The sequence below is a fragment of the Leptonychotes weddellii genome, chromosome 9 (genome assembly GCF_054177405.1).
Source record: "Leptonychotes weddellii isolate Sample4059 chromosome 9, ASM5417740v2, whole genome shotgun sequence".
In the NCBI taxonomy this organism is placed as follows: Eukaryota; Metazoa; Chordata; class Mammalia; order Carnivora; family Phocidae; genus Leptonychotes; species Leptonychotes weddellii.
In genome coordinates, this window is record NC_138377.1 from 65392733 (window position 1) to 65416994 (window position 24262).

Below are 24262 nucleotides of genomic sequence, written 5' to 3' on the forward strand. Positions count from 1 at the left end.
TGATGCTTAACCCAGATAGGTAGGTGGCTGAATGTTTATTACGACAGTTCCTGAGCTCCTTGAGCTAATCGTGTACCTGGGCCCTCCCAACCCCACAACTCACCATTACTTTGATATATCTTTACATTTAAACCACAAAACCTCTGTGGCCTTTATCCAGGTCATTTCTGAGAAATGTTTCAGAAGACCTTGAGATCCTGGCTGCTGTAATTGTCATTCCAGAAGAGTCAAGGATGACATGAGTACTAATGGGCACATGTAAAGATTAGGGTGTCCTCCTCAAGACAAGGAACAACTTCTTCTGACCAAGTTATTCTTCTGAGTGGGGTTGTAATAAAGGATGGACCTGTTATTAAGTGAACTGTATCCAAAGAAATGATAATGAAATGGGGGAGGTTCTCACAATGAAGAGGTTTATAAGCCTGGGATTGGGTATAAGACAGACTTTGGGAAAATTGCACTTGTAGGAGAAGGAAAGCATTGCTCACAGAATTTCCCAAAGTTTAGGAGAATTTTAAAGAAATTCTGCCTTCAATGACCTCAATATTATTCAAACTTCTAATTTTCAGTCCTAGCCGTTTTTTGCCCTAAGTTTGGCCTCACTGGTCCCCAGAGAGTGTCAACATGTTCCCATAGTTCTGAGAGTTGTGTTAGTGGACAGGACTGCCCCCTAGAGGCCAGAGGGAGGAGCAGCCTCTTTAAAATGTTCTAGGCCAGTGCTTCTCAAGGCTGGCTTCAAATTAGAATAAATTGAGGAGTTTTTAAAAAAAGTGCTCAGTCCTGAGCCCTCGACCACTGGGACTGTGGACTCATTCCAGTATCACCATATTAAAGTTTACACTTGAGTGAAAAAATTAGATGGCAATGAAAGCTACTGCTCTGAAATAAATCTAAACATAAACAAAAGCAGAATTACTAGTGGTAGGAGGGTAAATAAAAGATGTTGGGGGGATGGAAAAAAGAGATAGTTTACCTGTAGATTTACCTTACCTCCAGCCGGGGGAGGTAATTCATTTTATAAAATCTAACACCGAGACTTGGAATTTGAGTGTGACAGATTTTTGGTGTGTTATTTGTGATGTTCCCAGGAAGGTGCTCATTTTCATATATATTTCATATATAAATTTGGCCTCCTAATTCTTAGAATTTACTTTTCACTCAGCTTTCTCTGAGTTCTGGGTGGCTGGAATAGGGGCCAACAACTCCAAGCTATCAACTGAACCTTCACCAAGGGCTTGGCCTCAGTGCCAAGACTAGCATTTTGAGAGTTACACTTCAACACCAGCATTACTTTAAATTGTATCTTTTCAAATCATAGACTCACACACACACAAATTAGGATTAAAGGGCCTTTGAGGCTCCCCAGCCTAACTTCCTTATTTTAATGATATGGAAAAAGCTATTAGAGCATTTTAGTTTTGACAAACAAATAAAGGTAAAATGTAACTACCATACTTTAATATCTTCTTCTCTATGCTGATTTCCTGACCCTCTCATAGTCTGAACTAATGGGATACAAAAACTCTGAAAATTCTCAACCTGCACTACCTGGGAATTCTTTCTATTTCTAGTCATATCCGTAAAATTTCGCACTCCCCCCTCCCTGAAAGAAGCAAAACACTGCTAGTGGTCCTATGGACTTTCTCTAAGTTGTTTCTGGGAGTTTCTATCTCTGGAGAAACATGGGGGATGCTGAAGTGTTGGGAAAAGATGGAAGGAGGAGAGAAACAGTCCTTGAAATACCTCTCAGGTCTGACCCCTCATGGGCTTTAAGTTATGAACTGACTTTCTGCACGGTCCTGGCTTCCTGATATGCATCAGAGAGGGAAACCAGGCCATGTTTTTCCAGATATAGCTCTATCTGCCCTATATTAATTAAGGGTTAGCAGAAATCTGGGCTTCAAGGATACCGCTAGTGAAGTCTTAGAAGGAAGTGAAGAATACATTATTGGGAACTGGGGGAGGGGAATCCTGTTAAGTGGTGGTAGAAAACTTTGAAATCGCCTCCTATAGTTATGGGGAGGGCTGAACGTGGTTGTAGAGCTGGGGAGATTTCAAAGCCAAATATGGAAGTGCCACTGGGTTTCTTCTTGCTGCTTATAATGAAATGAGGAGAAGAGAGATCAGTTGAGGAAAGAATTGTTAAGCAAAAAGGAACCAGGACTGGATGAATCTGAAAATTCTCAATCTCTTTAAATGGAAAAAGAGGCTAAAATTAAGATAGTGTGGTACGAAGAAGAAAACAGAGAGTGTGACTATATCACCTTTTGTTAAAACCTCAGAAAGATTGAAAAGCAGGAGTATTCAGTCACGCAAGGAGCTCTTTCAAGAGGTTTGGATGTGCCTTTGGACCAAACCATGGGACTTCTAGGAAGCTTAAGAGGATGGTCCCTCAGCTGTCTGAGCAGGAACCACAGGTATAGGTCATCTGGAGAGGATCTGTGGGTGTGGCTTTTTTCCTAAAGGAGTAAATTCATTGAAATTCACAGGATACCCATGAAGTTTTTGAGAAAATTATTCAGCAGAAATACTACCAGCTTGGATCGAGAGGGACAGAGTACAACATAAAAGGGGGCTGTCGGACCCCTAAGACTCTACTGGCAGGAAGCAGGTTGATAAAACTTCTCAACTGCAAACATGCGTTACCTTTTGTGAAGGAAGAGAGATGACTCTGAGGGTGGAACTAAAAGCCAAGAGGGCACAGTTGAGAATTATTTCCAGGCCTCAAATCTAATCAAGGAACTCTTAACGTTTGCCCAGCTGGACTTCAGTGAGTCCTTTTTACCTTTCACTTCGCCTCCGTTTGGACCCAAATGTCTACAGCTCTTATCCTATGCCTTCCTGGCCGTGTCTGTTCTAACATTGTTATCTGGGTGTGTTGGGAGAAGATCACTTGTTTCACAGCTTGACAGATGGAGAGGAATTATGCCCCAAGAGCTGTACTTAACAGATCACACCCAGGAGTTGCATTTGAACGTGGACATAATTTAGATGATGAGATTTTGTCTATGAGCTAATGGGTTATGGGATGAGACTCTTGAGATCTTTGGGGGTGTATTGAATGTATTTTGCAAGTAGAAGGGTTGTGAATCTATCAGATGGTGGACTGTGGTAGAGAGATAAATCCCTGTCTCCTAGTGTCTACGCCCTTGGACAATCCCCTCTCTTGAGTGTAGGAGGGACCTGTGACTAGCTTCTAACTGACACAATATGCAAAGGTGATAGGCCGTCCCTCTGTTTTTATGTTATATTAGAAAAGATTCTGTCTCAGCAGACTAGAATGAGAGAATCCCCTTGCTGGCTTGATGACATAAGCAGCCATGTTGGAAAAGCCCAAAGGAACTTCAGGAGACTGCTAGGAACTCTGGGCAGTGTCTGGGGAATAAGGGTGGGGGGGGACCTCCAGGTGACAGCTGGCAAAAAAAGCTGGCTCCTCAGTCATGCAGCTGCAAAGAAATGAATTGTGCCCCAAACCTGAATGAGCATGGCAGTGGATTCTTCCTTAGTCAAGTCTTTAGATGAAAAATGCATCCCAGCCAACACCTTGACTGCAGCCTTTTGACACCCCGTGCAGAGGACCAGCGAGGCTATGCCTGGACTCCTGACCCACGGGATTGTGAGATAATAAATGTGTGCTATTCTGGTTTGGATATGGTATCATACTGATTTCCAAAAAAGTTGCTTAAGAAAAGTTGCAAATGCAATCTAACTTCAGATCATGTCACACCACATTAATTGCTGTCCTCAGATTGACTTCCATCAACCCTCCTGGAAAAATTAGAGAAAATGCCCTGGGATTTTCAGATTTGCACTCTTAAGGTCCAATGGGTTTTGCTAAAAAAAGTGGCAATTGCAGATGCAGATGATATCTTTTATGTTGGGGTTCTAACTCCAGGAACACAATAATGAACTGCTGAGCTGAACAGAAATTTAGAACCTGGTTGGACACGAGAAGTTCAGTTTCTAACTAGATATCCACCCATATGTATTCTGATCTCTGGCCAATTAGCACAGCTCTCTAGAGTACCATTATAAAGAGAACCCTGTGGCCGTGAAAATCAACTAATTTTGCTCTATTCTTCTGAGAATACAATTTTCCTGGACAGATACAGTGCAAATGCACACTGTCTTATCTCGGGGAGAGTGATATTGGAGGTGTGGTGGATTGGCACAGATCCGAGTTACATTCCCCGTGGAGTAGTATCATTCACTGGACCGTGTGATCGATGTGTTCATATGCCTCTGTTGGGTGGAAACTCCTTTCCCCTTGTTCTGTATTTGCCAGAGTAGAATGTTCATTAGTGTAAAAATTCTGACTTTTCTCCACCCCCTTACTCACTGCTTCCCGAGGAGGGAAAAGCGTTTCCTGATTATCCTATGTAAATTGTACTCTTCAATCTCCTCTCAGCCTCCTGTTTATTGCTTTCATAACACTCATCCCAATTTGCATATATATTTGTTTATGTATCTGTTTATCCTATCTTTCCCGTAAGACAATATGGGACCTGTAGTCGGGTATATTTTCCCCCTAGCATTATATCTTTGCCATCTGACACAGTGCCCATGACCTGTTCACTAATAAATGCAATCTACAGCAACACGATTGTTCTGAGGTTTTAGAATGGGCAAGGATGAGGGAAATGGTCTTCAGATACGTATGCATCAGGGGGTCAGTACTAAAAAATGGGGAGTAGAGAGTCCTTGAGGCAAATGGAATGGCCTGAGTGTGGAAGTGGGAATGCGCACTGTGTTTTCAGGGAAAGCCTACTTTCAGGAGGAGTCCTCGGACAGTTCTGAGGAGAGAGACAGTGTGGAAGACTGGTCTGGCTGTCCTGGGCAGAACCTCAGGGTTCCAGGCCTGTGTGAGGGGCCTGGGGGACTGTAGTAAAGCCAGCGGAGGGGAATAGCTGTCTTTAACTGCTTGTTCCGGCCCACTCTCCTTCCTGCGTGAGGGGGGAGAGAGGGAGGGGTGAAGTCAGAATATTCCATTTGAGGCATGCAGCCAGTGTGTCAGCTAGAGGGCTTGGCTTGGTTTCTGAGTTCCACAGGGAGAAAAAGCTCAGACAGCTGGCCATTTTCTAGAAAATGACTTGCTTTGTTTTGAGCAAATACTATTTTCATCTGCTGCCCCGTTACCTCGGGTACTAGATTCAGGGAGGAGAATGCTGCCCAGAAGGAGGTCAAGGCACCATGACTGTCTCTATTCTCTGGGCCCCACTGTGGGAATGTTTTCTAAATATAATCAGCAGTTTCCTCCCCAGACCCCAGAGGACCAACCACTCACAATTCCTCTTTCCCAGTGTCTTCCTGTGTGTGTGTGTGTGTGTGTGTGTGTGTTGGCATCTCCAGGCTCCTGCAGCCCGGGGCTTTTTTTTTTTTTGCCACCACTCTGTTCTCTGACCCTCTCTGCAAGCACAGTTATATGGGTCCCTGGCCAGGACTGTGAGCTGATGAGGTTGATGAATTTCGCCTCTTCTTGGAAGTTCACTGAATAGCATCCATTTGTCGAATAATTATTCTAATGACACAGAAGAATAAGATAAATCTTCCACCTACCTAGAAGCTGTTTGTAACATTCGAATCTTAATCAATAACACAGATAGTGTTCTTCCAGACTAGAATCTCAGCTCCTCTTCTGCACAGACATTGCTGTTGGAGTTGATGGCCCCTGGAGCCTTTCTAGGACCTATGGGTCAGAGAAGAGAGCAGAGGACTCTCCTGATGGGCTTCCTAGGGACTACAGGTAGGTGTCAGGTAACATTGGTTCAATTTTCCATGCTTCCCTCAGAATAGTCCTCCAATAAATTCTGGTACCAGCTACTTGGAGGTAGGGCAAGCTTCCCAGAGTAAAGGCCTAGGCTGCCCTCACCTCAGACACCAATTGCTAATTCCGGGTCCCCAGGCTGCCCTCATTTCTGACCAGCTGGCTACAGATTTGGAAAGGCCCATACTCCCTAAGTATGATAGTCCTAAAGAATGACTCACAGAACTCAGGAAAATGCTAAACTTCTCATTAGTTTTGTTATAGCAAAAGGATAAGAATCAAAATAAGCCAATGGAAGAGATGCATAGGGTGACATCTGGGAGGGTTCTAAATATGAAACTTCTAGTCATCTTCCCCCTGTGCAGACCTGGATTGTGTTATTTCCTCCTGACCATGATATGCACAGGGAAGCCTTTAGTGTCCAGAGGTTCAGGGTTTTTATTAGGACTTGATCACACATATTTCTCATGTGGCTGGCCCTTAGCATTATAGCCCCTCCTGAAAGTTCTGGATAATACCTTCCGTTTTCAGTTCCTCTGGAGGTGGAGAAACTCAGAAGGTGTTGTTCCACAGCCCTCATCATAAATCACTTTGTTAGACAGATGGTGGCCAAAGCCCTCAGGCAAACAAGGATACTCCCTATGAGGCAAAACATTCCAGGGCCTTGAAATCACCTCCCAGGGGCTGAGGATAAAGACCAGACTTCTCTTTGGGAAAGTTAATTCTTCATTATAGAGGCCCCAAACTACTGGCAAATATAACCTCCCTGCATTCCCAAGGCTGCTGAGCCTGAGACGTGACCGGGTCCCAGGCTGGAGCTGTCCCTGACTGGGAAATGAACAGCATCAGGTCCAGACTGGAGCAACCGGGTGGGCCTTCCACTGTTGACAGTCTCCCCTCTGCTGAGGATATTGACTGGCCATATTCAGAGTCCCTGGAGCTATTTGACGCTACTGTCCCAGAAGAGGAAGTAGGGTTTCTGGAAGGACAGGCTAACAGCGTATCTGTGGATCTTGTTTCCACTTTCACCTCCAGACCAGTCTCTAAAATGACAGTCGCACATTCTCCAGGCCAATGTTTGACTGTGCTGCAGGGTGAATGAGAACTGAGGTTCACTGATTCCACAAGTATGGGGTTCCCATCATGTGCAGATATTTGTACAAAGTGCAGGAGGTACTGTAAATAAGAGACACATGATTGCTGATCTCACACAGCTTAGATTTGGTCTGGTGGGTGGAGAGCCACCTAAGAGGATCCCCACCAGAAGTGATGTCTACGTTAGGATCTAACGATGGTTTTGATTACGTGGTGTGTGTGCATTTGGTTGGAGGCGGGGAGTGGCAGGTGCTGGTTAGAGAGAGAAGGTACCAGGCAGAGGAAATAAATGTGAAAGTGTCAGGGATCATTTGTGGGCTTCTGGACTTACCTGTGTTTTGAGCTGCCCAAGCACGGGCTCTGCCAACACCCTGAAGGCCTGTTCCTTTCTAACAGGGATCTTGCTACAGCAGGCCCTTGAGGTGGGACCTGGCTCTTTCCTCACAGGCTGACTTCAGGCTACTTTGTTTCTACATATGGCATCACTCCACCATCCTTCATTTAACTTCCTGCACCCCGGCTCTGAGCCCGCACCCACTCTGACTTAATTCTTTATCTACATAAACCCCTTTTAGAGGTTCTCCCACACTGGCTTTCAGAAGGATAACTATAGACAATAGAAATACGTCCACTACGTGAAGGTACTGTCATTGGTACTGTAAATGGTGCATCATTTTTATTTCGTAAGTGTCTTGATTGAAAAGGATTTTCTCGTTGGCTGAATTATTTCCTCATTATCTCGTAGGTGTTGTATTTCATCCACAAACATGAGAGCTCAGCATGGTCCAGAACCTTGTTCTACCACCCCATTTCTTCTCTTTCTTTTTAAGAAACAGATAGATAACCATTAAGAGTGCTTAGAAAATCTTTCTTGAACATGGGGTTTTGTGCTACATTACAAATGGAGGTTTGAAAGAGGGAAAGCAGGAAGGGCATAAACTCTTCTCACACCTCCCCTACCACTCTTCACATTCAACTAATAAACGCACTTCCCATTTCTCTAAGAGAATAGAAGCGACCAGAACGCAACTTCTTCACCTGCTTGCTCCAAGTCTGCCGACCCCACTGCAGGTGAAGCCGTGGTCTCTGCCTCACCTTCTGTTTAATGAATGAATCCTTCCTGCTCACCTTGAGGCCGACTCCTCCATTTGTGCGCTGGACCCTGTCACCTTTGCCAACTAAAGGACTTTATAATGTTAAGTTCTCCCTCTGCATTATCAATTTCTCCCTGATGGATCATTCCAGTTGGTATATATAAATATTCAATACTACCATTGATGTTGTCTCATACCCCCCCATAAAATGCCTCCTGCTTGGCAGTTTTTAATTTGGTATCACGGGGAGGTAAAAAAAAAAAAAGTGGGTGTTCTTATATTTTCTCACCTATTTCTCTGTTATGTCCCTCTTCTCCCTATCCCAAGATTCTTTAAAAATATTTATACTATTTTTTTTTATTCTGACTTCAAAGGAATGCATATTCATTCTATATATTGGGAAAACACAGGAAAAAATATGAAGAAAATAAAAATCACCTTCTAAATCAAACATGCAGAGATAAGCTTTGTTGACTTGTGTATTAGCTTTATATATGTGCATTTACAGAATTATCACAATGTGGCTTATTCAGTTGTATTTTTTTTTCTTAATAGCTAGAATATTTTCAGATTATTAATATGGCTTTAATGGCTGCATTTGGAGAGAAATTGCCATGATTTATTTAACCATTCCACAACTGGTAGATATTTATATTTTTCCAATTTTTGACATAATAAAAAGTGTACAATGAAATACTTCTGTATAATTATTTATGCACATTTAGATTAATTCCTATGAATTAAATTTGCAGGAGTAGAATTAATGAGACAAGCACGTAAACTAACTCTCTCTCTCTTTCTCTCTCTCTGTCCCTTGCAGCAAAGCACAGAATCCAAAGTATATGTTCTTTCCACTGCTGGACCTCTGTGTCTTCAATCAGAAGCCTTCAGGTTTTCCAAAGCACTCCTTAGCCCTTCACTTCAACGTTGGCCACTATAACTTTTCTTAAAGATCTAAATCCCTAAATAACAAAAATGATTCATGCTGGCTGTTACCATCATATAATACAGAGATGGGTGAGGGAAAAAGTCAGCCTCTCCCGCTCCTCTGCTGCCTCCCCCATGCACCTCCTTTTCTGCCAAGCCCACCCTCCGGAGGCAACTAGGGGTGCATGGCCACACGTGCCTTACTTATATGGGCTTTTATGTGTATAGGTTTTCTTTTGTTTTGCTCTTGCAGAAAACTGAATCTTACTATAAGCAATATTTGTCAGCATTTCTTCTCCAACAAATATACCATAAACATCCTCCCAGGCCAATGCATATTATTATAGCATATTCTTTCTAATGGTGACATAATAATCACGATATTGTAGATTAGTTGCTATTTCTGGGTCAGCAATGCAAGTGGGACTCAGCTGGGTATTTCTTCTAGTCTTAGTTGGACTCCCTTATACATCCAAAATCCACTGTGATCGGCTGCAGGTCAACTTTGCTGATCTTGGCTGGGCCCTCTCACGTGTCCAGGGCCTGAGCTGCAACTGGGTTGACGTGGCTGTGGTCCACATGGTCTCTCATCCTGCAGGAGGTCAGCCTGAGCTTATTCACATAGTAAAAGCAGAGGCCTCAAGAGAGCAGGCAGGAGAGTCTCATGCAGGCAAGGTCTCATGAGGTGTAGGCTCAGAACTTGAACACTGTCACTTCTGCCACATTCTGTTGGCCAAAGCAAATCATAAGTCCAGCCCAGATTCAAGGGATGGAGAAATAGCAAAGGGCATGGATTCAGGGCACTTGTGCCCCTTTATGCAATCTACCATATGTGCACATTCCATTATTTAGCCCGCCAATCTACTACTGATGAGTATTCAGGTCACTAATATTAATCTTCTTAAGGATTTTGGTAAATATGGCATCTAAGAAGTTTGTACTAGTTTACATGTTAATCAGCAGTGTATGACAGTGTGTCTTACCACACCCTCATTATTCTAGGAAGGACCCATTCCCCCCAAACCTCATCAATTTGTAGTAAAAATATGCTACATCTCGTTAGCTGATTTGGTATTTTGTTAATTATCTGTGGGGTTGAATTTATTTTCAAAAGCTTATTAACCATTTTTATTGTTTCTTTTGTGAAATGCCTTTTCATGGCTTTCATCCATGTTTCTATTGAGGTGTGAAATTCTCTTATTTGTTCATAAATATTTTTTATTTTTTAGGACATAAGCCAATCAGTTTTAAAAGGACGAGAACTCGGATTGTTCAGCAGCTTTAAGGTAAGCTTTAAGGTAACCAGAAGCTGAGTCCTTCTTAGACAGCGCCCTGGCTCTTTGAGTAGAATTATGCTCAGGTTATGCTGAGAACAAATTCCAACAGAACTCTGCCGTACCCGTTCTTCTCCAGGAAGACTTTCCTTTAGTTTTCACGAATAACATTCAGATCAATTTTCTTCTTCATCTTCTTTTTGAGGAAGTAGAAACCTATAAATTTTTTTTAAAACAATGGAGAAGTTTAAAAATGCCAAGGTGCAGAGCCAAGATATTTCATCTCTTCATGACATTTGAGGGAAGTAGATTCAATTCAATTAATTTATCAAGAATTGTCTATAAGCAAGACACAGTGTTCGATGCTGCTGGTGTCCAAATATGAATCAGACAAAGTTACTGCTATGGGAAAATTGGAGCCTAGTATATATATAGCTTATAAGTTACTGAGGAACTGTAAAGACTCTGAGAATCCACATGTACACCAGGCATTAACTATGGACTGAATAAACTTTGACAACAGCACTGTCCTTCATTAACAGCATTCATTAGTAGCTACCCTTTATTGAGTGCTTTCACTGTGTCAGGCACTGTGATAAGTTCATTTTATTTTTTTAAAAAAGATTATTTATTTATTTATTTATTAGAGAGAGAGAGAGAGCATGAGTGGGGTGAGGGGTAAAGGGAGAAGCAGACTCCCGCTGAGCAGGGAGCCCCATGTAGGACTTGATCCCAGGACCCTGAGATCATGACCTGAGCCGAAGGCAGACGCTTAACCGACTGAGCCACCCAGGTGCCCCTATTTATTTTTTTAAAGACTTATTTATTTGTTTGAGAGAGAGAGAGAGAGGAGGGGCCGAGGGAGAGAATCTCAAGCAGGCTCCACGCTCAGCGGGGCTCGATCCCACAACCTATGAGATCATGACCTGAGCTGAAATCACAAGTTGGATGCTTAACCTATTAAGCCACCCAGTTGCTCCGATAAGGTTGTTTTATATATATTTGTCCTTCTAGGTTAAAAATTCACATGGATGTATTGTGATTAGTAAAAAACAAACACAATTTAAAAGTATTACTGTATTCATAATATTATTTTTCAATCAGTGGATATTACTATCTGCAAAATTTTTGGACGTAAAAAGGAGATCTCCATGTTTAAAAAGGTGGAGACTCGCCCAGCAATAAGTGGGGTTTGGGACAGAACCTCTTTTACTGAGGACTGACACAAGAATAAAAGTGTGATCGGAGGGTAAGTTTCAGGAATTCAGATACTGAAAGGTCAAGCTTATTCTCTGTTTCTGGCCCAGAACCTGAACCTATCTCATAGTCCTCATTTTTGCGCCCAGTTTTAATTCCCAGGCCTGGTAGGAGGAGCAGGGTTCCCACTGGGGGACCATAGGTCTTTTCTGGAGGCTGCTTTGGGGTATCTGGTGGCTCACTCAGTCTGTGTGGGCTCTTCTGGACATATATTATCAGGGTTTAGTGAGGGTTGGATAGGAGTTAAGAGCCAGCCAAAAGTGAGTGTGAGAGGAAGGAGCACATCTGGATGTCTCCTAATCACCTAGTCCCAGTGGGAAAAAAGGCCTGGTCATCAGTATTGGCCCTCCTTCTTTTCCTCCTTCCCCTTTGCTCGCCCAAGTGTGGGACTCCAGGCCACAGGAAACCAATCAAGCCGTCCTGGGCCTGGGAGCTACTGATCCCTTAGTCCTCAGCCACATCCTCCATGTCTCCTCATCCTGGGAGAGTCAGAGAGTTTAGGAAAAGGACATATTACATTGTTCCACACAGTGAAAGACACGAAGGGAACAACGTTGACTTTTCTTCCTCATCACTATCACACTCTCGGAGTACTGTAAGAGTTCTTTGCGGAAGACACGATAATACTTTTGGAAAGTATTCTTCATGTAACTATTGAAAATAAACAAAGATATTTTTTCCCTCCCTTATGCGTTTTCAAGTGCATTTGAAGTTGAGAAAACACTGAATAAATCTGAAAGCAAGTTGAATGCTGTCAGGCAGAAGATATTGTTGTCATCCCAAAAAAAGAAATTGCAATGTGATTTAAAGTAAATCTGTTAGAATCATCTTATTTTTTTAAATTTATTTTTACAGTGAGAAATGCCTTTAGCTATGTTACAAAATTTAAGTGAATCTGCTCAGTCCTTCTATATTGATTGAATAAATTAGACCTAAATCAGCAATGCTACATTTAGTGCTTACTAATCACTGGCCGGTGAGTCAGAAGAGCCTCCCATGGTAAACATAGTTTACAATTACAATAATTAGTGTTTTCTAACATCTCACAAGTGAGGTTTCTGTAACATTCTTAGTTAACAGTTCTTGGAAACATTAGGATAATATTTTCAATATGATAGGAAAAGCTCTTTGTTCTTTATAGGAAAGTTCTTTGCTCTTTTCGGTGAACAGATAAACAAAACACTTTGTTATCAATATGAAGTACAAAGCATGGATTTTGCTTACATTTTATAGTAACTGACATATAGCTATACATTAACTGCTTCTCTTATCTACCTATATGCAAATAATAATTAGCATTAATTGAACACTTATTATGTGCCAGGCTCTAGGAACCCTATGAGGTACCTATTATTTACTATCCCAATTCTTCCAAAAGACTGAAGCAAGAAGTGGAGTAATTTGTTCAAAGTCAGAACTGAAATAGGAAAGATCTGAATGCAGATAGTCTGTACCTGGAGCCTGTGTTTTCATGTCTCTCTTATACTATGAATTTGTTTCACTAAACAAAGGCTTATTGTTAACCCAGGGTTTTTCAGTCTCAAAAGTCTTGGTGTCAATAACTTCTTGACATTTCTGTCAAATTTCTTTCTTTTTTTTTTTAAGTATTTAGTTTTTTTTTTTTTTTTAAGATTTTATTTATTTATTTGACAGAGAAAGACACAGTGAGAGAGGGAACACAAGCAGGGGGAGTGGGAGAGGGAGAAGCAGACTCCCTGCTGAGCAGGGAGCCCGATGCGGGACTCGATCCAGGGACTCCAGGATCATGACCTGAGCCGAAGGCAGTCGCTTAACCAACTGAGCCACCCAGGCGCCCATTAAGTATTTAGTTTTAACTTGACTTTTAATCAGGGTCGAATCAAGGATGTTTTGGGCTCATAAAAATTCATTCCCCACAAAGAGCTGTTGGGAGAAAGTATACATCTGTTCACTGAGACATTATTTCAAAACTTCCAGAATATGTGCAGGCTGGGTCTTTTCAACACTTCACTAAAACATAACTCAGTGTGATGAGATCAACAAGGAACTTACATTTTAGTAGGTGACAACAGGGAATAAAAAAGACACCATTTTCCTATCAAGCCATTCTGTGCTTGGGCTTGGTGACACCTGCTGATTGATGATCTCCTGCTGGCGTGGCCTATTCAACAAAAGGACCGACACAGATGTGTACAAACAACGTGGGGAATGGGCGCGTCCATTCTCTTTCTGAAAGAATGCAGTTTTGGGGTTAGATTTATGATGTTTTTAATTGACAACGGTGGCTCCTATGAGGTTTCTAAGAAGGTGGAGAATAAGTGTTTGCTAGGCCTTGAAAATCAATTGTTCAGAAATTCCAAAACATATGCAGGTCAATGGGTTTGCTGTCAAAACAGAGAAGATGGGTAGAGAGGAGGACATTTCTTCAGAGAGCAGCATGCAGTCCTAGCCTTTGAGTGCCCTTACGGGAGACCAATTTGCAAGGCTGGTATTTACTCTTTCATTTGGCTTAGTTGTGGCATTTACATAGTAATGTTTTCAGTTTAACTTGGGAATGTTATTTTAAATCCTATACATGCTGCATATAAAAGTGTCCAAATGAATTATCTTATGTGTTTACTGTTTTTCAACGTTTGTTTATGTGCCTCTTTGAAACAACTGCTTGCCAATCACCACCTTCATTCTTTTCATTGTCAGCAGGGTCCCCTAACAGGGACTATGTCATTACCCCGTGCCTCTAGTAACAGATTCTCATATTTCAGGGTGATATCAAATTCCATACTAACCCAAACTATTTCTTTTAGTAAGTATTCAGGATACTGGTTTTTCGGCTGCAGTGTTTTGGTTTCCTGGTCTTAGGAAGAGCATATAACGTTTGGTAGGCCCGAGGGGGGAGGTAATACACTCGAAAGCCATTTGTCATTTGTGTAGGAGTAGAGAAGACATTGAATATGGCTGATCTGATGAATAGAGATGTCGTGGCTGAACATTTTGCCATCAACTCAGATGTACAAAATAAGACAGCTTTATTTTCTATAACAACTGAATTTCTAATTCCAGCAACCATTTGCCTGGTATCAGAAAACCTTCATTAAGCAAATAGAAGGTTTTCACAATTAAATCATAATTTTTGAAATCTGTTCAGGATTTTCTCCACCAGTTCCAGTCGCCCCCAGCTCCCACCATCTTGGAATAACATAAGTTCTAGAGGGCTTAAATGTTTCCAGCACTGCCTGGGGGCACCTGGCCCCCACTGGCACGTGCTAGGGTGCAGTGCGTTGGGTCATCTGTCCAGATGTTTGAGTCCCTGTAGGTTTCTGCTTGTTGATCCATATGTTCCAGGTCCTTTTTTATCATAAAATTGAGGTTAACCCAGATTCATCGAGGCTCTCTCAGTTAATTTCCATGCTTTTTGTGTATGTGTGAAAATTCCTCGGCTGTGACATCAGTCTGGCAGAAGCAGGCTGTCTTGGGCTCTCTGAGGCCATTGACACTAGTACCCAGGCATCTGTGGAAACTTGCAAGGATGTTGTCACCGAGGCTTTCTGACAAGAATTAGTTGTAAGTCTTCTACTCTCAGATTCCTACAAACCGCTTTGGGGCTCCATGATCGCCCCTTTTACCCCATTGCCGGGCGGCGGGTAAGGAGGTAGGGCACAGAGATTGTCACCAATGTCTTACTTTCTTGCTTTTGTCTTCATCACCCCTAGCAATTTCCACAGACCAAAAAGTTTACATTAAATCTAGGGCTGCATTAGTTGGTCTTTGTACCAACCCAGATTCTCAGAGATTGTTCTAAGGCATAGATTTTTTTTTTAAAACTCAAAATACATAACCCTAACTCAAACCTCTTTCTTTCATTGTACTGTTTCTAGAGAAAGTTTGCAAATTTTATTTTGATGTCTGAAAGCAAAGAATTTATTTATTCTTTTTTCTTTTGTGCTCATTATGTTCTCCCTTCTCCAGTACGAGAAGTCAGGACTTCCTGCCTAACATGAGAGGGATCACAGGGCAAAAGGGGATTATCAGAAATAAAATACACGTTTGCTCATATAAAAATCTTACTTTGTCACAGAGACGATTAAGATTGGGAATTAAAATAACCAGTTTACTAACACCTTTCTACAAGATCAGAGAAAATGTTAAGTGATTACCTACTGAGAAACCATATAGGGGCACTGGTTAGAGAATGAACTAAGGATTCAGATGGTTTGGATTCAAATCCTAGGAGTATGTAAACTAGGGCAAATTATTTAGCCTCCTTGTGCCTCCCTTTTTATAAACTGCTCTGATAACTCGGGTTGTTCAGAGAATTAAATTAGTTAATGTATGTAGAACACTCAGAACAGAAACTTTCAATAGTAAGCACTTAACAAATACTAATTATTATTTTTAGACGTTGCCAGCACATGTGTTGAGAACATTTAAAAGTAATTATCTCATATACACATGTGTCCCAAACAACACACGTAGACATTTACTTCCCTTTCCAGTTGCTTTGCCCATATTGTCAACTTTCAACTTTCCCCCCCTTCACTCCCTTGATATAATTGATTAGTTGCTTAGGAATCACACAGATACACCCTATTTTATCCACATGGAATTGCTCCATGCAAAACGTAGCCACTCAGAATTGGTCACACTGTGAGGTTGAGGGCATAGACCTCTGGACTTCCAAGTCTACCCAGAACTTGTGACCCCAACTGCAAAGAGTTAGGATTCAACTATAAAGCTAAAGGAAAACCTCTACACAAGTCTGTCCTTACTTCTGACAACTACAAATTTAGGAGTTTCCAAAATCCACCTTACGTTGAACTCACAGAACTCTTTGAAATATATTATACTCATGGTTACTTTTATTACCAAAAAAGAATATGTTGAAACATCCAAGGTAAAAGATGCATAGGAAAATCTGGGACAGTTCCAAATTTGAAGTTTCCGTTGTCCTCAGAGGCAGGTTACCCTCTCAACATTGGTATGTGACAAATATTCAGAGAGTATTGCCAACTCAGGAGGCTTACCTGAGTTCTGGTGTCCCAAATTTTTATTGGGACCTCATTATGCAGGTGTGATTGATTGATTGCCTACATGGTTGAACTCAGTCTCAGGATTAATTGATACTGTGTAACCTAAAGCCTCCACTGTAAATGATATGGTCAGTCTTTTTGGTGCATGGTCAACCCCCTACCCTGAGACTATTGGGTGTCACCAGTTCCATGCTGAGTCGTCCCGTTAGCAGAAACTATCAGGTGTGATCCGAGAGGCCCACCAACTACAACAAAGATACTCCTATGATTCAGGAAAATCCAAGGATTTATGAGTTATGTCCCAGGAGCTGGGAGAAAGTCACGTCTTCAGGCAAAGCTAAATCCCTTACTGCACTTAGTGGAACAGTAAGCATATCTCACTGTCAGTGATCCAAGTTTTCCCACCATCTTTCAGGGGCTGGCCCACTGGGGCCTCTCACCTCAGCCTGGTTCAAGTTTGGAGATGGGTAGTCTAACATTGTTACTGTGTCCTCTCTTCATACAAACACACTCTCCGTGGTTTTCCATGTTGATATTTACTTGTGTGTGAATTCTCCTTAAAGTCCTTATTTTTTGTCTTCACTCATATTGAACTATAGCCTCACTCCCAGAAACACTGTTTTGTGTGCTCTCAATCCTCTTTGGGCGTTTGAGTATTCGAGTTAACGGATGTGTCACTGGGAGCATCTATACTTATGCAACAGTCCAGGGCAGAGTAAGATAGATGCCTGATGGCTCAGATTCATTCATTCATCAGCCATCCCATTCCTTTGTGGCAGGCACTATTCTGAACATGGGGCATTCAGTGGAACTGAGAGGTTAATGGGAAAGACAGATATTTATTACACAGATAATCACACAGAAATACATAGAAATTGTGATAAAGCCTGTAATGTCAACCTGTGTTACTACTTCATAGAAATTACAGGGTTCTTTGAAACAATAAAACAGAGGGAACAAATTTAGATTGGGGGCAGGAAAGTGCTTATCGAGGAAGTGACACTTAATCCAAGATTTAAAGAATGGGTAGGGATTAGCTAAGTGACTGGAAACTGATTTGATAGGAGCTGGTAAGAAAGGCATGAGGTAAGCTTTAAATTTAGTCTTGGAACTGCCTCCCCACTCCCACCAAATGAGGAAAATTTTCCTTAATTAAACTTGAAATTCAAAGATCCTTTGTATCCGAGGTCCTCACTGACTCTGCGGGGTCAGAAAGAAATCGAGTGACGATATTTAGTGAAGTTGTGAAGAAACACTGCAAGAAGAGAAGGCTTTGGAAAGTTTTCCGTTTGTCTCATTCCCATGTCTGTAGCATTGAAGGCTCTTTGTAATGTTCAGGAGGTTGGTTCCTGTGGAATCTAGATTCTGAGATCTACTGTGCATTCATTCCACGACATGCCCTGGGGCCAGTCATCAGAATCGACTTTGTTCTCATGCATAGGCACAGTTCTACCCAGGAAAGGAACCGGAAATCCTTGTAAAGCATTGTGAACTGTTCCTTGATGGGATGAGCCGAGGGTGCCCCGGTGACATGGTGAAGCAGCTCTCATAGTCAGCTTGAAGTATATTGGAATGAAAGCCATGATGGGCCTTAGACTAAACACTGTGAGAGGTCTGTGTGGTAAATGACAAGAAAGAAAGTAATTGGCTTTACTCTGTCTGAGCAGCTAGGGATTTGGGGAGGGTTATTAGATGACTCACAGAATCATCATGCAAGCTGGAGAAACACTCCAGGCCTGACTTCTAAGAGCAATGACCAGAGCCACTCATCCAACTGGCCTGGTAAAGAGGTCACTCCCCCCTCCACCACCACCACCAAAAAAGGGATGTCCCTGCCTAGACTCTTTTTCATGTGGCTCATCTCCCAATTAAAGGCTCAGGTCCGCACCTCAGCTGCAAGGGATCCTGGGAAATCTAGTTATTAAAAACATGTCTACCTTGGGAGGCAGAATTCACAGCATGAGGAACTGCCAATGTGGGGTTCATGTTTGAATCTTTTTTGGAAGCCATTAGTGGTAGCTGTTCTTTAAAGTAAAAAAGAATGCCCAAAGTGATATAACAACAAAGATGATTATAGGAATAAAAGAAAGATCTAAAGACTTAGAAAGTCTCAGTCTAACAAGATAAAGAATGAGAGAAATTATAGAAAGTATTTAATAATTTAATAATGTCACAATAGATAGTATAATGAACTTGATCATGAAAAACTGAGTAAAGCTGAAGTTTGAAGTTGATTTAAGTTTAAGGGCTTTATGTCATACAAAACCACATTCTTACAAATATCAGCATGGTTCAAATTTATCCTAACCTGACACTAAGTGTAAATGAATTCAGGGGTTAGAAATAAAAACTAGTTTTTAAAGACAATTGTACTCTTGATATCAGAAAAAAACAGTCTTACTAGTAACTGTTTTTGCCAATGCCGTCCCTGGGTATCATTTATTTTTTATTTATTTACTTTTTTAAGATGTTATTTATTTATTTGAGAGAGACAGCATGAGCAGAGAGAGGGAGAAGCAGACTCCCTGCTGAGCAGGGAGCCCAACTGCAGGACTCTATCCCAGGACCCTGGGATCATGACCTGAGTGGAAAGCAGATGCTTAACCGACTGAGCCCCCAGGCGCCCGGGGTATCATTTATTTTTGTTTTCACTCTTTATTTCAAGCAGACAGGGCTGTTTTCTAAATATTCATATGAAATAATTTTTTTTGTTGTTTGAAATGGCCAACAATCATTAGTGACTAGAGCCAGAGAAAATGAAATTCTTAATCAAAGAATTGAGAGATCATGGTCAAACAATTACCTCCTTTCTAAATTCTAGATATACTCGAAGAGGCATTGTTCCCCCTAATCCTTTTGGATGGCTCTTTCTCTGGCCTCAGATAATTTCCACCTGTCTGATGAGCACCCTGCTGAATACTTGAGGGGACCCTCTGTGGCTCATCAGGGACTTTTCTCTGCACACCTCTTTTCTCTGGTGTTCTGTCCTAGGAACTGTAGCTCCTCCTATCTCAGCTCTGTTTTCTCAACTCAGGGAACCACTGCGTTCTGCCTCACTTTCTTCTCCCTGTGCCATGGTCTGGAGACTCTCTCAAGGCAATAATCTGGGGCAACAGTAGGGCTTACCTCATTTGTTCTCATCTCTCAGGATCACTCTCATTCATTGCCTGGTAGATGGTGTCTTGCAAACTGCTGTTTCGTCAAATTTGTCTGGGGCATTTTGTGGTCGTTTCAGATGGAAGGGTAAATCTAGTCTCTGTCATTCTGTCTTGGCTAGAAGCAGAAGTCCAGGTAACATGATTTTTAGAGGTTGTATCCATTATGCAGATGTGCCAAAAAATTAAATCAGTTCTTCTATTGTTAGACATTTGGGTTTCTCCTTCTCTTTCTCCTTTCTTTCAAATGAAGTTCTCATAATCATTTTAGAAACATATATCTTTGTACCTGATCTAACTTATTACTGCTAATATCTTTTGATAAAAGTAGAGTGTTTATTATTATCCTAGTTTTCCAAGTGAGGAAAGAGCTGGAAGTGATGATGTGGTTTCTCTAAAGTTATGCTCCTGGGTCCCTTGGGACCAGCATTCAGGGGCTTTGCCTACTAAACCCTGCAAAGAGTTTTTTTTCAATAGGAGCCTAGAAATAACTATTCTATTCCCTTATTCCTAAAACCACTAATTGGGCTCTTTCTAGATATCAGACGGCTAGTTACAGGAGAAACATCAGTGAGCAAGAAACTCAAGGCTCTGTCCTTAAATTCTCCCTGGGACAAAAAGACAATCAGCAAGATAGCAAACAAAGAGGCAACACAGGACGGCAGAGAAAGAAAATCAGGAGGAACAAGTCAGTCACTTGAAAGCAATGTAATGTGATTCCACACAACTGTTTTCTTCAGTTTCTACTTTTGGCAAAGTAAAGTGCTAATCACTCTGTGGACACGAAAATGAACAAAACATACCCCTGCCATGAAGAAACTTTCATTATCGAAACAGATGACAAACCTGGGTGGATCAAGGAGAACTTTCCTCGCTCTGGGCACTGTGCTAAGCACTTGGGACAGAGTGATGACCAAGACATGTGGTTCCTGCCCTCATGGAGCTTGTAATTTTTCAATTCCAGGAACAGCCTGATTCATGGAAATAAGCCTTAAGGTAAGACACACTGGGCTAGACTGAGTTCCTTTGAAGAGAGTTCTAATATACCCTTGTAGTTCCCACACCTACAAGTACCTACTGATTTAGTGACTGAGGACCAGATACAGGAGAGAAAAAGCTAACCAAGCCAGCTTATTGATGGACCAGTTTCCACCAGTTCATTCATTTGACTACAAGAGGATATTGATTTCTATCAGAAATTACTGGATATGACTGTTAGTTCCACATCTTTACACCTGCGACTCTTTCTGTGCTCTTATCTTCCACACAGTAATCACTGAGGATACTGAGGAAGTTGAGACCCAGGAGTCTGTCTCTGTGGATGATCTTGTTAACTCCATGAGGTAACTTCCATCCATGTTTGTGTTTTCTCTTTATTGTTACTTATGGGTTTATTAGATGGAAAAAAATCTTTTGGCTCTTGAGAAGGACCAATGGGCCATCAAACAGGTAAGAATAGTTTTTTTGCTTTATCTTTCCATTAGGGCCAGCATCTTCCATTGTCTCACTGTGTAATCCCAGTCAGAACTTCTGACTTCAACACTCTACTTTCTTTCAGCAAGGTGACTTAGGTGTGTCCTGTCCTTAAAGCTGGGAACATGTATCATGACATGGAGGCTGCTGTTGGTCGTCACTGGGGCAGGTACACAGGTCAGCTTCTCTGGCTTTTGAAGGGGAAGAGGCACTCCTGAGAGCAGATGGGAAGGGGCTCATATCTTCCTGCTCTGTGTCCTGTCTCTTCAGTGGGATAAAAAACCCTGTCTTAGTCTTTGTTTCCTTAAGAGCAGAGCTGGAGACCAAGGTTTATGTGCAGGGCATCTTTTTGGGAAGTGATCCCTGGGAACAGGAGTGAAGGATAAAGGAAGTGGAACTGGACAGTGGGGAAAGACCACACCTTCAATGGAGCTGGCCACCATGGTTACACCAGCACTTGATCCTGCCGGGACCTTCTGAAGAGCCTTACGGAACGTGCCACAGGCACATGTGGGGGTTGGGGTGAAGGTGAAACCATGTATTTGTTGTATTTGTTGGTTTGTCCCCATTGTTCAAAAGTAGTCCCGAGAGCATTTGTTCCCCTGCACTTCTAGGTTGTGTGATAAGAGTACCCCTCAAGTTCCTAAGGTATCCTACACCTTGATGTCAGAGAAGCCCCCAGTCAGGAAATAAGAGATACACCTCTCTGGCCAGCTGAGGTGAGGCACTGTCATGCTGTGCATGCATCTAGCTGGCAGAAGCTTCCAGAAACCTGGCTGTCACAATAATGACAACAGAAAAGGTGGGGCTGTTGGGCTATGAAGTTATGTACAAGAGGATATGATTTAAGCCACTTTCTCCTTTTTCCAAATTATTTGCTCCTATTTGGTCCCAAACCATGGGTCCTAGCTGTTACTTATTTTCCTGCAGTCTAGTTCTAGGAACCATTTTTGGTTCTTCAACTTCAGCTTCAATTACCCACTCCCCAAGACATCATTGACAAAACCTCACTGCTTTTGCTTTGACTTGATATGGTTATATAATAAAGCTTTGGAAATTTGGAGCCGGGCCTGAGGCTAGTAGAGATTGTTGGGTTTTTGGAGAACTCTGTTGGGTCTCAAGAAGAAATAGAAGAGAAGGAAAGAGGGAAGAAAAAAGAGAAAGCATTGTTAGGGTCTGGTGGTGCGTGGTAAAAGTCCTTTGATGGATTCCTCCAGGCTGCCATTAATACTCTTGCTCCTACTGGGGTCCTATTTTGGAAGTTGCCCACTTGTTTAAAGTTGATCTTTTTTTGTGCCTTTTCCCCCAGTTGGCATCCCTGGAGCATGGTCTCAGGGCCATCTTTGTGACTTACTGCCTTTGTCTAAACAATCTGCTATAAAACTCCCTCTTCCTCAGCAGAAATGTGTATGATTCATTACCTTAAGACTTCACTGAAGAGATTCAAACCTTTTATTGGTAGTTGAAATAGTGGAAGACTTAAAAAATGAAATGAAAATACGTCTGATGGATGATGGTTGAATATCTGTCCTTGACATGGAAACGGAGTTTAGAAGATGAGTCTTGCGTCTTTCTTTAACAGGAGAAGGGAGCAATGTTTCACAACTCAAGAAGACCTGCCAAGTTTGAAAAGGAAGTGGAATCAATTAATGTCAATTAATGTGCCAGGGCAGAACAAGAGTGATAGCTAAAACCATTTCTAGAAGCAAAAAAATAATATTGCACCTGGAAACCAAATGGCCTCTGTAAGTAGTATGTGAGGCAGGATAAGAAACCTTTAGAGCTGAAGATCCAGCCTTGCTCCCATTGACTAACCTGTGCCCATGGATGGAGTTGTGCTTTGGGCCATGGACTCTAACCTCTAATTCTTCTGGTGTCCAGTCCTTTGAAATACAAAGGTTTTGTGCTCTCATGATTGAGTTCAGAGCAGCCAGGGAAGAATTAGGGACACCTGGAATCATGTAATTCGTAGGATTGCTGGATAGGAGGGTCTTTTTTCTGATCCTTCTGACCTTGGCCGATTGTCCCTTTTCTCCCTCACTGATCCATATGCTCCTTCTGGGATAGATCAGCTTGGTTAATAAGATCTCCACAAAGAAAGGACCATAAAACTAAGAAAATATGTATTGTCCTTCCCAGTAGCAGAAAATGTTCATGATCTCTAGGATGCTAGTATGGAATAGTGTCCTGTGACTTTTTTTTCCAATACCATAAGCCTCTTTGGAAGATGCTTTTATTTATTGCCTGACAGGACCCATTTATCTCAGGTATAGTCTGAATAAATGGAGTTGCAATAGTTGTTCACTCTTTTTCCTTGTTTCTTGAGTTTAGATCTTTAGCAAATAACTTCTTCATCTTCCTTTTTCTTTAAGGGAATAATGCTATCTATATGCTTTCACAAACTCCACAACCATCCTGCCTAAATGAAAACCATTGCTTGTTCATTTGTGCTTTGAGTTTTTTTCCAAGTCCCAGGGATCACAGAATCTTTGGTCTCATCCTTTATTGATTTATTTTTAAGTGCTTCACCCTTGAGGCCAAATGTAGGATCTCAGGCTGGGAGAAGTTGTTAGGGATCATCTAGAATTTCCCAGCATATCACGGACTGTGGTGTTGGGGTGTGTGTGTAAGGTATGAAGTCTCTGACTCATGACTAACAGACAAATTTAAGGGTCATCCTGCCCATTCTGCAGCTTCCAAGCAGTGATGTTCCTAAACTTTATAATGACAAGACAATCCTATAAATGAATTTTTATATTCTCTGATAGCTTGATTTTTCCACATGAGAGTACATTGTGACTTCTAGGAGAGGGACAAAATAAAGATACTTCATTCATAAAACTTATTTCCTGATCAGAACCTTTTCAAGAATTAGAACAGAGGGGGAATTTAATGGTCATAAAATATCATCGAATCTCACATATACATGCACACAAACACGCTGCAAGTCATCACAAATTTCTGTTTTGAAAGAACACTTTTAAAAAAATATAAGCATACCTATCATTTGCATTGACATGGATGTAACTGGAGGGAATTATGCTGAGTGAAATAAGTCAAGCAGAGAAAGACAATTATCATATGGTTTCACTTATATGTGGAACATAAGGAAGAGCATGGAGGACATTAGGAGAAGGAAAGGAAAAATGAAGGGGGGGAAATCGGAGGGGAGATGAACCATGAGAGACTATGGACCATGGGAAACAGACTGATGGTT

The 24262-nt window shown here is 41.7% G+C and overlaps 1 long non-coding RNA gene and 1 gene segment (V, D, J or C); one reads left to right on the plus strand and one right to left on the minus strand.

The window, feature by feature from the left end:
* The window catches only part of LOC102747101 (T-cell receptor alpha chain constant-like), a 182252-nt gene that overhangs the window by 151638 nt on the left and 6352 nt on the right, over positions 1-24262 (minus strand).
* LOC145723472 (uncharacterized) lies at positions 10109-21545 on the plus strand. Its single transcript, XR_014148558.1, has 3 exons — positions 10109-10166; positions 20111-20568; positions 20843-21545. It is a non-coding gene; the product is annotated as an uncharacterized LOC145723472 (long non-coding RNA).